Source organism: Siphateles boraxobius, unplaced genomic scaffold (genome assembly GCF_051911475.1).
Source record: "Siphateles boraxobius isolate OS27281-9 unplaced genomic scaffold, OSU_SipBor_1 11, whole genome shotgun sequence".
NCBI classification, from domain to species: Eukaryota; Metazoa; Chordata; class Actinopteri; order Cypriniformes; family Leuciscidae; genus Siphateles; species Siphateles boraxobius.
In genome coordinates this window covers 13416230-13433245 of record NW_027508711.1, presented here as the reverse complement: position 1 = coordinate 13433245, position 17016 = coordinate 13416230, and the positions used below count along the sequence as shown (strand labels likewise).

Sequence of the window (17016 nt, the reverse complement as noted above, 5' to 3'; positions counted from 1 at the left end):
AAACAGTTTGCAGCACTGGTTTCTGTCTGACGTCCATATTCGCGTGTTGTGTTGTTCTTCGCTGTGTATTGGCGCGCGTGTTGTTTCGCGTCAAGATAGACATTAGACAGATAGATTTGTAGACTAGATAGAATCATTGGGTGACAGAGTTGTCAACTCGTGTAGTGCGTTACCTCCTGTTGCGGATCAATCACGCTGTGTCGTGTGGTGTGAACAGCTCAACAACTTGAACACTCCTGATTTCTCAGAGAGCAAGTCATGTAGTGTGAACGCACAGTTCAGCCCGACGTTTTAAAATCATGTAGTGTGAACTAGGCTTTAGGTGCACAGACATCCATTTGGTATTCTGGTGGATTGACAGGTGGGATGTCTGACGGAATAGACATAGGCTTATGCCTTTTTGCATCTGTATGTGTTTCCTCCAAATATCTCTCTAGCTCAACCCTAGATGCTTTTAAAGTGCCATTCTTCTCACTGGTGAATAACTTCTTTGCGAATTTGAATGGATCTTTATAGAAATTAGCCCTCGCACGCTCCTTCTTTTTGTAGCGTTTCCGTAGGCACTCAGCTCTGCGTAATGTTGCAAGCTTATCTTTTATGGCCCTTTGTAAGAGATTGAGTCCCTCCTTCTGACTTTGTTCCGCTCTTTTCCATTGCTTCCTCAGCTGTCTCCTTTCTCTAACTAACCCTTCAATTTTCTGCTGCCGTCTAGACAATCCAGGAGTAGTTTGTACTTTTTCCTTCCTTTTTTCCACACCAAACCTCTCACTTCCATATGCGTAAATGATGTCCCCAAATTTATCCAGCTTCTTTTCAACTGTACCAGTTAATCTTTCTAATGCAAAGCATAGATCTGTGTTTACCGTGTCCCATGCAGTTTTCTCACAAGCTCTTGGCCATCTAACTCCAGGCCTATGCCCGTTGAGGTTCTTTTCTCTCTTATGCTGGTTAGCCTGACCGGGTTCACAAGAATCAATGTGTTCATCACTAACTGTGCAAACCCTCCTCTCCTCTATGACAGGGGTGCTGATATCCTGCGAACTGTGGTTTGCTTCCTGTCGCTGGATTTCATTCGACTGACTTGACTGACTTCGTAAGAAGTACTGATCAATGCGAGGCCCTTGTCCCTTCTCCCTCAAGCATTTCATTTTCCCTTGATTATATAACACATTTGATATAACAAGTAAAAATGATATTATATGAAATAAAATTATAATCAAATTCGAAGTTAAGACTACAGTATAATGTTCTGTTTTTATTTGTAAAACGGTGTGAAAAGTAAAAATTATCATCAATTATTCATCTTTGACCTGTCAAAGTTTCCTACAAGTCTCCACAGCAAGGATGCATAGATTTATGGGCGTGCTAAGCAGAAGAAAAATGAGTCTGTACATGCGCAGCATGAATCGTCAGAACACCTGTTGTTGTTATTATTAATTTACTACAAGTATGCTGCTAGTTCAGGCACACATTTATTTTCCTGTTGGTTCTTTGCAATGTTAATAAAATATATTGTACGTTAATTCTTTATGGGGCATTACTTTGTACTTTTAAAGCAAAGTATTTATGTTCACACACACACACACAAAAAGATTCAGATAATCGCTTTAGAATCGAATCGCAGGCCTCTGAATCGTAATCGAATGCCTCCCACCCCTAACCGCTATAGAGTGAAAACTGGTGAATGCAGTTTACAGGTTTCATAGAAAGAGAATGATGAATGATATTCAGGCATGGGTAGATTACTACAAAAGAGTTCACATATTCACTTTTCTTGAAAATATTTAGCTATTCGATCTATTTAAATGCTTCAGCTTGTTATATATTATAATAATATAATACGTAAACAAATTGAAGCATTTAAACTGATATATTATATCACTTCAAATACTTCAATTCGTTTTTTTTTAAATATTATACTATATTATGCCTATATTTTATTATATTATAAGCCTAAAGAATCTCATGGGATCATTGCCATTAAAAACTTTGAAACCCCCTGCTAAAGAAAATATTGGAAATTCATAAGAAATAAACAATAATTTAACTTTGATGGTTTAATGCTTCCTATACACAATTAATTGACTGTACAAAAACACTTTTTCCCAAACCATCTCAGTGTAACAGCTTACTTTTCTTTCATACTATATTCTATTATTGTAAAGAATTGAACTGTCTTGCAGAAGATTTAGTAAATTATTTTTCATAGGATTTCTTGGTAAAGACTGTACAGTTAACAGCACTGTGAAAAAAAATATCAGGTAACCTAAAATGTGCTTCATTTAGTGACTTCTTAATTAACTGCTTGTTTTTCAAAAATATGATTTAATACCAATAAGTTACATCAAGGGTCAAATAAAATAGAAATGCCACATTCAAGTTAAAAGTTACAACTGAATGTTGAAATCATTGTGTTTCTACATATGCTGTACAGGTCAGGTATAAAGAATATTTTTGCTCAGGTGGCGAAATATGTCCGCCCAATAAAAAAAAGTTTTGCTCAGCAAGAAAAAAAAATAGAGGGAACATTGGTCTACACACACATATTGCACACTGAACGGCATTATAGAGAAAATAATTATGCCTTATGAGATCAATGCACTGTGTTGTCATTCATAAAAAGACATCATAGGCCCTACCTATTATGAAACAGCGCGTCTGTCGTAACTCCACTGAAATCTCCATGCTAAGCAAGCATTCACAATAACATCCATCTGAAGTTTTTCCACGTTTTTAAACGTATTACATATGAGAAATATTGATATTGATTTTATATAAAATAATCATCAATCCTATTGTTTTTCAGTAATTGCGCACGCAGCGCGATTCTACTATGGAAAAGGCATACGCGGTCAGGGCAGTTAGAGTCTTGTGTGTAAAACCATAAATAATAATACCATCAAAAATATCTTAATTTGTGTTCCGAAGATGAACGAAGGTCTTACGGGGTTGGAACAACTTGAGGGTGAGTAAATACTGACAGAATTTTCATTTTTGGGTGAACTATCCCTTTAAGAATATGTTTTAAATTACAGAAACAAAAAAGATACTCATAAGGTATCATATTTATACTTTCAATAAATTAGTCTTTACATAATTTCTGATTACTAATTAGGCTGGCTAATTTAGACATTTTTCAATGTCAATATGTGATGTTAATATGTTGTGTTAATAAGCTTGTGATGTTAATATGCATGTATTTGTATTCTTTCGGTTTACACTGTTGCATGATCTTCTTTTATAGGCTATGAGGAAAAACTCTACCATGCACACAGAGAATAGAGTTCAATGCTGCGAACTGGGAGAGCAGCTGGACAACTAGAAGAGAGAACAGTCAAACACATTAATACAGATGACTGTATTATTCTTCTGCAATAATCAAGACAAGCAAAGACTGATGATGAGCGCTCTGAGCAAACACAGCAGTCAAGACGCATGATTGCACATTGGACTTTACTGAGTTCTTCATGTAATGTTGGGCATTTACTGTATGCAGAACTTCTAATAATTTATGTGGATGCCATTTATAAACCTGTTAGATTTTGATGTTTTAGTTTTGAGATTAATACAATTGTATGTTTTAACAATGTTATAGTCAAGCATTTTTTTTTTGTTTAAGAGAACATTTTGGGAACAAAAATAAAACTTCCCACTAAAAACTTTATAAGACTGTTAGGGGATGTAATGTTCTAAAAATGTTATGATTAAACCTTTATAGAAGGTCATCACAAAACATTTTTAGAGTGTTCTTAGAGAATATTATGCCATCTTTTAAGAGAACATTCTGGGAACAAAAATAAAACTACCTGCTGAAAATGTTATAAGAACATTAGGGAATAATATGGAATAATGTTCAAACAATGTTAGCATTAAACATTTTTAGAATGTTTTTAGAGAATGCTATCCGGTCTTTTAAGAACATTCTGGGAACAAAAAAAAACTACCTGCTGAAAATGTTATAAGAACATTATGGAATAATGTTCTAACAATGTTAGCATTAAACATATTTAGAACGTTTTTAAAGAATGTTATTAGAACTTTTAAGAGAACATTCTGGGAACAAAAAGAATAATACCCGCTGAAAATGTTATAAGAACATAAGGGAATAATGTTCTAGCAATGTTAGCATTAAACATATTTAGAATGTTTTTAGAGAATGTTATCCTAGATTTTAGGAGAACATTCTGGGAACCAAAATAAAACTACCCGCTGAAAACATTATTAGAACACTGCATGGTAATGTTCTCAGAACATTTTTAGAACAAAAAAATTCTAGCTGGGACCTAACGCAGCTGTGCTCACTAGCATGGACTTCAGTGACACAGATTCCGCATCAGAATCTGACACAGAGACCGGAGACCTGCCACTCGTAGCTCTGTATGATGCCAACCTGAGATGCCTCTGACAAAATGAACTACTAAAAAAGAGAGCTTTGAAAAACTGGGGAAGGAGTTAACTATTGAGCAGTGTGTAAACTTTGAGCTTACGACTAAAAATCAGGCCCATTCTCAGGCCTGGCACACACACAGAACTGGTAGGATAACAAGCACAACCCTACATCGTGTACGCACTGTAGTAACTGAGAGCGCTAAAACAAACCTTGTAAAACATGTAATGCACTATAACAAACAAGAGTTGTCCCATGTCCCAGCAGTACTTTGGGGAAGAGATATGGAGGACACAGCCAGAAGAATATACACAGAAATAATGAAAGCACAACATCACAACTTTGACGTGGAGCTATGCGGCCTTGTTGTGCGGCCAGACAAACCACATCTTTGGGCATCGCTGGATGGAATGGCAAACTGTACCTGCTGTGGGAAAGCAACTGTAGAGATTACAAATAGCTTGATGGTCTGACAGGGGCAGTGAGGACACGCAGTTCTGCTTAGACAAAGTACTTCAACTAAAGAAGAATCATGAATACTACCATCAAGTTCAGCTTCACATGTTTGTATGCAACGCCCAGTACTTTGTGGTTTGGATATACTATCAACCGCATCACCAGAGATGAAGAAATGCTGCAAGCAGTCCTGCCTATACCGTGGTTCTTTAAATGAAGTGTTTTGCCTGAGCTGTTGACGCGCAGCATGGATCCACTGATGCAAGCACCTGCAGTCTGCTCACATTGTCAAATGCCAGACTTTGGGATGATGATTGACTGTGCAAAGTGCAAGAACCATTTCCTCTACACATGTGCCAGAGTAAGAAGAAAGCTTGTGGATTGGTATATTGAAAAAAAACAACTCAGAATGAAATGTACTTTGAAGCCAATTATTTGATACATTACTAGTATTTTACATTAAAACACTTACATCGGCAATAAGTTATGTATATTACAATAAACAGTTAAATAAAGAATTAATCTAAATCAATCTATCTTCGTCCTATATAGTGAGTATGAGCTGATGTCTTCAAGCAGAAAGTACAGGTTAACTGTAAGCTTAACAGGTTTAAATTATTTTTCTATTCTAAATTCAAAATTTGTGCCGCTTTCAATCAAATTAATGAATAACTTGAATAATAACAACGGATAAGGTGTGTTTGTGTGTGTGTGTGTGTGTGTGTGTGTGTGTGTTTGTGTGTGTGTGTGTGTGTGTGTGTGTGTGTGTGTGTGTGTGTGTGTGTGTGTGTGTGTGTGTGTGTGTGTGTGTGTGTGTGTGTGTGTGTGTGTGTGTGTGTGTTGCATTAGCTGCAGTGATGTATGTGTGACAAGTACTTCAGGTCTACTAAAATTATGGTTATAGGATGTGTAATGATAGGGCACTGGTGCAATATTATGTATGTGTGTATGTGTATATGGGTATGTGTAAGTATATGGATATATGTATGCTATATGTTATAGTTAATATGGTTGTATGCAATTGGGTATTGTGCAATACAGAAGCTTCTACAGTATGCGGGTGTTCTTCTGTTTTCTGTGAATGTGTGGAAAGTAGTGGGGGGTATTGAGTGTGGTGTGGGATGTTAAATGAAGTACTGAATGGGATAATTTATGTGCATGGTCTGTGTAGGTTAATTGTGTGTTGTTGTGTGTTATGTGTAATGTGACGCCATTGTTCTTTCGAATGCCCAAGACGAATGCACAAGACAATGCAGACATAAAAAAGATCTGGTCTAACAAATTATCTTTACAAAAAAGATGTGACATACTTGCCATACATTCTCTGCATTTTGATGCATGCAATGTGATCCCAGTTAGCAACGAAATGAGGCAAAAGTGACGATATTTACCTCTTAAGTTTTGCATCACCTTTGTTTATTTCACACTGGGTTGAGAATGAAAAGACTGAAGGGACAAAGTCGGGACTATTGAATTCCATGGATACCTCTCCTACACACAAAAAACAGTATGATAGAGTGTAACAGCTAACTTAGCCTGAGTTTACTATAACCTATTAGCCAAGTTCTAACGTTACTAACCAAGCTTAGGCTAACTAGCAAGACAACGTAACAAAATTGAAGGTTAGTAAGCAAGTTCGACTCAAACTTGTACATTATTCTTTGATGTACAACAGGTTATTTACCATTATTTTGTTGCTGTAAGCCAAACAGATTCATATGTCTGATTTAGCGTAACGTTAACTTACCTGATATGAATTGTGAACTGCAGAGTCGGGTATTTTGAAATTGTCCCTCATTCCAGTCGGCTCTTCTGAGGGCTTGTAACCAAAGACATCTGCGATTGGCATTAAAAGGAGTGTGAGTTGATGCTATTCGGTAAAACTTAAGACCACTGTTTACAGATTTCCGATTCTGGCATCCCACTGCACAACACGACATTTTTCATTTTTGGCCTTTAGCTCCCGACATGCACAGTTGAACCTGCGTGACGTTGTGTGACGTAGGGGGATAATTCCCCTATACTTAATTAATGGTTACCAACAATACATAATAACAATAAAACATATTGCCGTCAGCTTTTTCACAGATTTACGTTTTTGAAGTTTACGCAGAGATGATAACGCTTTCAATATGTTTCAACGCTTGCACCTTGGAACCTATTTCTCGAGCCACCAGGCACTGTTGTTGTGGAAATGAGCAGGCCAGAGTGCATTAAGGGTTTTCTGTTAGAACGGTGTCGTGTAAGCGGCCCCTAGGTTAATAACTAATGATCTTTGCAACGGAAGTGAATCAATCAAAACTAAATTTAGCTGGACAGTAACTTTATTCTAGAGCTGCTGTAAAGCAAAAACAATCTCTGTTACTTTAATTTCATATTATCACTGTAAAGCTGTTTGAAACAATCAATATTTTAAAAGGAGCTATTTAAATGAAGTTGACTTGACTTGATTTGATTTACAATTGTTCTCTTATCCAGATTTAAGTGTTTTGATAAAATACTCCCCAGCAGAAACAAGAACGGTTTGCCCGGGGCCAAAGCCTCTACTGTGGAAAGGCTTGACACTTCGCCAACAAGTGTCCGCTAAAAGTCAGGGGCCATCAGCAGCAGGGGGATCCTGGTGGGCGTTTCTTCCGTTATTTCCTCCCCCTAATCCCGCACCCTTCTTCCTGTGACGGTCCAGTTCAGGGGGTCTAATCACTCTTGCTCGGCTTTGGTGGATTCTGGGGCCGGTGGCAACTTCATGGACAGTGGTATGGCGGACTGGTCACTCCGGCCACTCCTCTTCCTAGCCCTATCTCCGTTCGGTCCCTTGATGATTCCCTGATCACTACCATCACTCACGTCACTCCCCCTGTAAGTCTTGTTGTCTCAGGCAATCACCGTGAGATCACCGAGTTGTACCTCCTGAATTCCCCGAGTGTGCCAGTGCTCCTGGGGCACCCCTGGCTGGTGCAGCATGGCCCTCACGTGGATTGGGACAGGAATTCTGTCTTGACACGGAACCAGTCCTGTCTTGCGTCTTGTATGGGTGCTGCCTCTCCTGGCTCTGTATTTCCTGTTTTGCTGGTGGAGGCGGCTGATCTGTCCCGGGTCCCGGTGAGATACCATGATCTTCGACCGGTTTTCAGCAAGTCCCGGGCCATGTCTTGCCTCCTCACCGGCCTTATGATTGTGTCATCAATCTCCTCCCAGGCACTTCTCCGACGAAGGGTCACCTATATTCCCTGTCCAGTCCAGAAACAGAGGCTATGGACAAGTACATTCGAGAATCTCTAGATGCCAGCCTCATCCGCCCCTCCTCGTCTACGGCTGGTGCAGGGTTCTTCTTCGTAAAGAAGAAGGATGGCTCCTTGCCTCCTTGTATTGATGACAGAGGTTTGAATGACATTACTGTCAAGAATAGGTATCCCCTGCCCTTAATGTCATCTGCCTTTGAACTCTTGCAGGGAGCCAAGGTCTTCAGTAAGTTGGACCTCCGCAACGCCTATCATCTGGTTCGGATACGAGAGGGGGATGAGTGGAAGACAGCATTTATGACTCCCACGGGACACGTTGAGTACCGGGTCTTACCGTTTGGCCTGACCAACGCCCTAGCTGTCTTGCAGGCCCTGTTCAATGATGTGCTGAGACACATGGTTAACAAATTTGTCTTTGTGTAGCTTGAAGAAATTTTCTTCTTCAAATTTTTTCTCCCTCTGTTCAGGTACACACTCAGCACGTACGTCAAGTGCTACAACGGCTGTTAGAGAACCAGCTGTATGTAAAAGCGGAGAAGTGCATCTTCCACGCAGAGTCAGTTTTGTTCCTGGGCTACATTATTGCGGCAGAGGGGATTAGAGCTGATCCCGCTAAGCTAAGGGCCGTAGCCGAGTGGCCGACTCCAGACTCACGCAAGGCTCTGCAGCGGTGTCTGGGATTCGCCAACTTCTATCGACGTTTCATTCGGAACTTTGGTCAGGTTGCTGCACCCTTGACGGCACTCACCTCTACCAAGGTACCGTTTAGGTGGAATTCAAAAGCACAGGGGGTCTTTGATGTCCACAAGTCCCGGTTCATCTCAGCTCCTGTTCTTTCTTTTCCAGACCCCGAACGGCAGTTTATTGTGGAGGTGGATGCCTCTGAGGTTGGAGTAGGCAACTGAGGTTGGACCCTTTCTCAGCGGTCCCCTAGAGATGGGAAGGTGCACCCCTGTGCCTACTTCTCTCACCGTCTGAGCCCAGCTGAACGGAATTATGACATAGGGAATCGGGAGATGTTGGTGGTCAGGCTGACTCCGGGTGAGTGGCGTCACTGGTTGGAGGGGTCGACGCAGGCTCTTCTTGGTCTGGACGGATCACAAGAACCTGGAGTATATCTGTTCGGCCAAGAGGTTGAGGCGCCGGCCGATACCATCGTCCCCACTGAGATGGTGGTAGGATGCCTCTCCTGGGGTGTCGAGAGGTGAGTGAAAGAGGCCATACGAGAGAGATAAGTGCCAAGGAGGTGTCCAGAGGTTAGGCTTTTTGTGCCGGCTGTGTTGCGCTCTGAAGTCCTCCAGTGGGGGCATTCTTCCAAGCTAGTCTGCCATCCAGGAGTTCGGAGATCTCTGGCCGCCATCCGCTTGCGATTCTGGTGGCCATCCATGGCCCCAGGATGTCAGACAGTTTGTGTTAGCCTGCTCGGTTTGTGCCCAGAACAAGAGTTCTAATCAGCCGCCTGTTGGTCTGCTTCACCCCCTTTCCATCCCCTCTCGCCCCTGGTCACACATAGCCCTGGCCTTCCGCCATCAAGGGGAAACACTGTAGTTTTGACGGTGGTGGACCACTTTTCCAAGGCAGCCCATTTCATTCCTCTTCCCAAATTGCCCTCAGCCAAGGAGACTGCTCAAGTGGTGGCTGATCACGTCTTCCGGATTCATGGTCTTCCGGCAGATGTGGTCTCTGATACGGGACCACAGTTTGTCTCCCGGTTCTCGAAAGAGGTCTGTCGGCAGATCGGGGCCTCTACGAGTCTGACGTCAGGTTTTCATCCTCCGACCAATTGGCAGTCCGAGCGGGCAAACCAGGATCTGGAACAAGCTCTCCGCTGCCTGACATCCCAGAATCCGAGCTCCTGGTAATGTCATGTCCCTGGGCTGATCTGTCCGTCCTTCCCGGTCTCTTTCGTGTGTTTGTTTGGAGCGTGTGGGTTCGTTTTGACAGTTCACCATGTGCTTCACTGTCATTGCAGTGTCTCATCCCGCCCCCTTGTTATCCCATTCATTACCTCGTTATTGTTTCACTTGCCTCACCTGATCCAGTATCAATTAATTCCTTCTATCTCCTATTTAGTCCCCTCATGTGTGTTGTCTTGTGCCAGATCGTTGTTTGAGCTATGTGTGAGTGTTAGTTCCAGTGGCCTTGTGTTCTACCATGTTGTGTCATGTTGGATCTTTGCAAGTTTTTGGTTTCATTTTAGTTTTAGTTTTCTCTACCTCCTCCTGATTTTCCCATGCAGTTCTGCTGCATTCAGCCTCGGTCTCGCTCTCGGTCCCTGATCGTGGATCGCCTTTTTCTCTGTCCTGCTTCACATGCTACCTGAGAGTAGCCAGCCCCCCGCCTCTTCAGCCCACCCCTCTCCGCTACACAGTCTTGTTCTGGCTCATCAGATGTTGCCTATCTATAGAGGACGCTACCCTGGGAGTTCCTCTGAATTTGTTCAGTTTTTTGAGTTCCTGTCTGGATTATTGACAGTCTTTTGTTTTCTTATTTTTGAAGAAAAATAAAATCTTTTGTTGCCTGCACTTTGAATCTGTGTCCTGACCTGACAGTGTATCGCAGGTCTCACTCATTAGTATTTGCTCCAGCGGCCTCGTTCCATTTCCATGACTCTTGGCCCACCCTGCTTCAGTAACATTAATTATACTGTAATACATTAGCTAATCCGTGAACATGATTTCTGCCTGAGTCTGTTGGATTGCTTTCCATCGGTTGTGGAGAGCCGTTTTTCAATATACATTCTTGAATGTACTTGTGTTCTTGTGGACTTGTGAAACGTCATCAGTCGCTGCCCAAGTACTGTTCCAATTCAAAGTTTACATCTAGCCAAGTCCAGTTCAAATCCCCGGATGTGTTCTTGATTCGGCCCTTTTACCGAGGATGCATCGAGAGGTGACTTGTGCAGACTTGAGACAGCCAGGTATCACAGAATGCATCTCGCACCAACCAGCAAGCGTCAATAGCAGAGGAGAAAACCCGCGTAATATCAAAATACTACTGTTATTGTGTCACAAATGTAATTTTAAGAGTGTTTCAGGCGCGAATGTAGTTGTTTAAAGCTCAAATCTGTGGTTTATTTATAAAGATTGCGCCTATTTGAGAAATGTATCTGACGTTTTCGGAGATGTGAGATCCAGGCGATCACCGGGAGTTCAGCGCTCATTAACCCCGACTGGAACAGTTTTTCCTCGGCTAGTCCTAATGTTTGCCGCTGACTCTGATGTCTCTAGTCTAGTGGTTAAACATGAGATATAATTTGTCTTGTGTATAAGTCGATCTTTGGTCTCATTAATCTATACTTTATATATTTAGGCTATTTAACTTTAACTGTGTAGCCTATTTTAGAGAGCTGACTTATGTTTGACTGAATTGTTTGCTTTATTTCTCATTATATAGCTTCTTATACCTTTTAGGCGACTTTTATACTGGATATTAATGATCATTAAAACTGACATTTAACAAAAAGAGACAGGGTTGTGTAATTTCATTTTATATATTTAAAAATATATAGAACATTTTTAATACTTATTTTAATATACAGTATCTTTACTGTATGTAAATGTATAATAAAATAAAATGACACAACCCTGTCTGTTTGTTAAATGTCAGTTTTAATGATCAATAATGTTTCATGTTTTTAAAATGAAAGCTAAAAAAAGAAGCAGGGTTGTGTTTTATATTTCGTATTGTTATAAATATATGCAGTGAAGATAATCAATGTACGCGTTGCCTGAACCAGATTTGAGTGGCCGATTTTTTTTTTAATGAAAAGAGGCAGAGTGGTGTTTTATAACATATTTCGTTTTATTGTTGCCTAAAATATACATAAAGAGATAACCAGAGCGCGCTGAGTGACGCGATCAAGAACGCCGCTGTTCCATTTGCAGAATAACCGGACTTGCGTCCTCTCGTCCTCCTGAGTCGAACTTGGCAAGTCCGAACTACCAAGGACGAAAGTCCAAAATTTGCGTTCTTGGTATTGAGAAACAGCCAAAGGGAAGACAACAACTCCCATGATTCCATGCTCATTCACAGCATCATCAAGCTACACCTTTGTTAGGCCTATTGCTTTTAATAAGCGACCCCAATAAAAATGGGATCAAATCATTTTTTTATTTAGTACTGCCTCAGGGCTCTCAAGTGTCACGCATTGAGCGTGACAGACACTCATTTCGGTCTTTTGTCCCGCTCTCCCACCACACATTGTATTTCTCACGCTGAAAAGGTATTCGTAATATATTTAATATGCCGCAGTGCCCAAAACTCTGGCCGTGCCGCTCTCACTGTGGAACCGGCAGGAATCAAGCGCGTCTCCCCTCGTGTTGTTCGTCGCTACACAATAGCCAATCAGAAAATAGCACTATTGTATCTGGGTAAGATTTAACGCAACAACCACTGACAAAAATACATCAAACCAAAAATAAATCTAGGCCTATCCTTCTGTTATTAGGTCTACACCCTTTGTTTAAATTTGACATTACATAGATATCACTCAACACATAATAAGTTGTCATCTGAATAACTAGTCAGTAGCGTGCAACATTTTTCACATTTTCAATATATCGTTGCTGTCGGGCGGAAACCTCGTATGTCCAAATTTGGTCAATTTCATATTTTTTCACAAATCGATGCTAATGGTCAGTCTCCACGTGGGTCCGTTATTTTTACAAATTATTAACCAATCGAAAGTGTTGAAAATAGCTTGTGAGCAAACCTCTTAACTCCATTGGACACTTCAACTGTCTAAGAAACCTTGTAACTCCACCCCTTCTTCACTTGGCGCCGCCGCGCTGGGAGCTTCGCGGCATTTTTTTCTCCTCAAGATTGGAAGTCGCAATCCTCGTCGAGCAACGCGTCCTCTGAGGTAAATGTCCTTATTCATGATTTAGTTATATAAATTATATAATAACAGTTTATATATTATATATAACAGTTTTATCTCGATGGAAGTAATGGTAGTGCTAGTTTAGTGTAATGTATCATTTCTGAGGATGCTAGATTTTTCTTTCTGCTATGTCTTGCATTGGACGGTAAGTTAGCTAAGTTAACTTATCATGTTGATTGAAATCTTCCATGGTTTTGTTTCTGACGAGGAAATTTAATTTAAACCGCAAAAATTGCCTGTCGTTGACTTAGTTAGCCGCTATGTAACGTTATTGGTTTTGTCATCATGTTAGGTGAGATAGGCAGCTAACGTGATTTTCGTGGGGCTTAAATAAAAATCTCTCGACCCACGCTAACGCTAGTTCTGGCACTCATCTGAGGAACAACATAATAATTGAATGTACTAGGTCAGTATTGTAGCTTACAATGTCAAGGCATTCCGTCATGTTCAACAAGTAGCTACCTTTTACGTCATGTCCATCACTTTAAGCAAGCTAGCGGGCTTCTTGCCTTGTTATCATATGTAAACATTCCGTATAACTTAGTGAAACGATCATTTGACCTTTATTTATTTTATTTTTTGCAGCAACCATGTCTGTGTCCTTAAAGGAACTCTGTCAGATGGTCAATGTGCCATATGATCAGGCAAGGGCCCTAATAGACAGTGAGAGCTCTGATGGAGAGAGTGTAACGTTAGAGAAAGAGGAAGCAACAGTGGTGGAGGATACAGTGGTGCATGCTGGTAGAGTGAATTTCTGAGAGATAATCATGATTTCACATGCCAAAATGAATGAGTTTTAATGCAGATGTATTTCACAAAAATTGAAAAAAATTAAAAATCACACTAATTGTACGATGTGTTTGAATAGATTTCTCTGGTGGTCTGGAGGAAGAGGAGGCCTCACTGCTGCCTCCAGAACAGGTGCAGTTTGACACAGGTAGGTTTGATGCTTTTCTACATTTTGCTTTTCTGCTTTCTGCTATTTTTCATGGATTTCACAACAGTAAATAAAAAAAAGGACTCTAATTGTACCATGTGTTTGAAAAGATTTCTCTGGTGGTCTGGAGGAAGAGGAGGCCTAACTGCTGGCTCCAGAGCAGGTGCAGTTTGATACGGGTAGGATTGATGCTTTTCTACATTTTCTCATTAAATTGGATAAGGTCCTTCAACTATAGCCCTCACTGTTGACAGTTTATAAAGATGTAACTCATTCATGCACATTTGGTTTGTGTGTGTATTTTGAAGTTTTCCATGGTTGAGGCGATGAGGACTCGGATGCAGAGCATTCATGCTCAGATGCTGAGGAAGACGCACCTCCAAGGAAAAGACTGAGAGCTGAGAACACCTGGAAGAAAGTCATCAACAAGAAAAGAAGAATGGTTGGAAAGTCATACATTGGAAAACAGAAGCAGAAGGAAACAATGAGGGAGCCACGGGCTATGGGGCCTAGATGTTCATCAGCAGCATGTGCCAGGTCAGGTAAACATCACTGCAGTGCAATCGGCGAGCCTGAGAGGAGTACGATTTTCAATAACTTTTGGCAACATGTGACCTGGGAGGAGAAGAGAGTGTATGTGCGTAGTCTAATTGATGTGGTCCCTGTGCATAGGAGAAGGGGGGCTGATAATTCCCGAAGATCAAATTCGCTGTTGTTTTTTTTACGGGTCAGCGGGCAGAGAAGACGAGTCTGCAAAAGTATGTTTTTGTCTACCCTAGGAATAGGCAGGTGGTCTGCTCTTAACTGGGCAAAGGAGGGACAAATGCAAGCAGAGACAGAGGGAAAAATACACAGCAATGCACGTCATTCAGTGGCAGGCCATGAATTCATTTGCAGTTTTTTGCACGACGTCCCAAAGGTGCCCTCACACTATTGCAGATCCACAACATCCAAACAGTATCTGGAACCTGTGTTTCAATCGATGGCTGATCTGTATGCCGTGTATTGTCGTGCTGCTGCAGAGAAGAATGTAACACCTTTGTCAAGGCCAGTGTTCACAAATGAGTTCAAGCGTCTCAACCTAGGCCTTTACCACCCAAAAAAGGACCAGTGCAACATCTGTTGTGCTTTCAAGACCGGCAACTTACCTGATGACGAGTGGCAGCACCATCTCCTTCAAAAAGAAGAGGCCCGCACCGAAAAGTTGTCCGACAAAAGCAAGGCCAGCAACAACACTATTGTCTTATGTATGGACTTACAAGCCCTCCTTTTGTGCCCAAAGCTAAAAGCCTCTGCCTTGTATTACAAAACAAAGCTTGCTGTTCACAATTTTACCATGTACAACATGCTGACACACAGTGCTACATGTTATGTCTGGCATGAAGGCGAGGGATCCCTGTCTGCCAGCGAGTTTGTTTCATGCATTGTTTCTCTGCACACACTGAGCCTGACACATTTATACTGTGGAGTGACGGCTGCGGGTATCAGAACCGGAATGCAGTTCTAAGCAATGCACTTCTTCTTTTCTCCATGAAGAATAACAAAGTCGTCATTCAGAAGTACCTTGAGAAAGGGCATACTCAGATGGAATGCGACTCCGTTCACAGCGTCATTGAGAGGCGTCTGAGGGACCAGGATGTTTATCTCCCAGCAGAGTATGTTAACCTGATGAAGAGGGCCCGTGTAAAGCCTCATCCATATGAAGTCAAGTGCATCGACCACACCTTCTTCCAGGACTTCACCAAGCTGAGGCTCTGCAAGTCTCTGCGCCCTGGAGGAAGACTTGGTGACCCAACTATCCATGATATCAGAGCCATCAGGTAATTACCAATGCAAATCTTATGTCTTACCAATATACTCATGACATTATGATGTTGCATATTGTTTTATGAAATCTTACAGTGATTATGTTGTTGTGTTATATTTTGTAATATTAGGTACAACAACAATGGAGCGATGGACTTCAAAATCAACCACTCTGATGACTGGCATTCACATCCAAGTCACCAACTCTGAAACTCCACCTCAGACAGCCACACAGTCACCCCGCTCTATTCAGACCGCCTGAAGATCAAAGAGCTGAAATTCAAACACCTCGAAGACCCGAAGGAAGTCATCCCAAAGGACTTTCATAGCTTTTACGATCATTTACTTCACTAGCTTAATATAGGATGCAGTATTAAAGGAGAACTCCTGCGCAAAATGAACCTGGGGTGTAATAACATATTGATACCAAGTCGACCGTTCTCCGGGATTTGTTTTCATGATAATCGAATGTATAAAGTTCTATCTCTAAAAACTGTTTCGATTATAATGCTAGTATATGTTGGCATATAATAAGTAAAAAGAAATTGCTAATTAATACCACTAACAATAATCAAAATAGCCCCACACTAACACGGTAGCTTAATGAGGGTCCAAACCGAAGCACTGAGAACTTTGTAAGTGTATAGACAGTTTAATAATAATATACTTTATAAAGACAGTACCATCGCGGAGCCATCTTTGGGAAACAGCCTCGACCAGTCGAACCACTAACGCCGTGCTAAGTGAGCTGAACTTTGAGATTCCAAGTCACAGTTCAGCTCGTAGCACGCCGTTCGTGGTTCGACTGGTCGAGACTGTTTTCCAAAGATGGCTCAGGGATGTTACTTTCTTTATAAAGTATATTATTATCAAACTGTATGTACACTTAAAAAGTTCTCAGTGCTTCGGTTTGTATGTAGGGACCCTCATTAAGGGACCGTGGTAGTTTGGGGCTATTTTGAGCATTGTTAGTGGTATTCACTAGCGATTTCTTTTTACTTATTATATGCCAACATATACTAGCATTATAAGCTAAACAGTTTTTAGAGATAAAAATCTTTACACTCGATTATCATGAAAACAAATCCCAGAGAACAGTCGACTCGGTACCAATGTGTTATTTGTGTGTTAATGAACCCCAGGTTCATTTTGCGCCGGAGTTCGCCTTTTAATACTGGTATGGCAGTAAAATATGATGGCAATGTAACAACACACACAGAGCCTCACAGATACATGCACACAGACAAGGGCTAACCATACTCACAAACACAAATACACATGCCTTAACTGTGATTTTATTATATTA

General features: G+C 41.1%; 3 long non-coding RNA genes across 4 annotated transcripts in view; 2 read left to right on the top strand and 1 right to left on the bottom strand.

Annotated features, from left to right (window-relative positions):
* LOC143703363 (uncharacterized) overlaps positions 1–17016 on the bottom strand; it is a 276206-nt gene that overhangs the window by 135957 nt on the left and 123233 nt on the right. The gene's annotated exons all lie outside the window — the stretch shown is intronic.
* Positions 8176–9284, top strand: LOC143703531 (uncharacterized). Its single transcript, XR_013191140.1, has 3 exons — positions 8176–8221; positions 8293–8840; positions 8929–9284. It is a non-coding gene; the product is annotated as an uncharacterized LOC143703531 (long non-coding RNA).
* Positions 13524–14513, top strand: LOC143703316 (uncharacterized). Its single transcript, XR_013190918.1, has 4 exons — positions 13524–13708; positions 13836–13904; positions 14015–14083; positions 14213–14513. It is a non-coding gene; the product is annotated as an uncharacterized LOC143703316 (long non-coding RNA).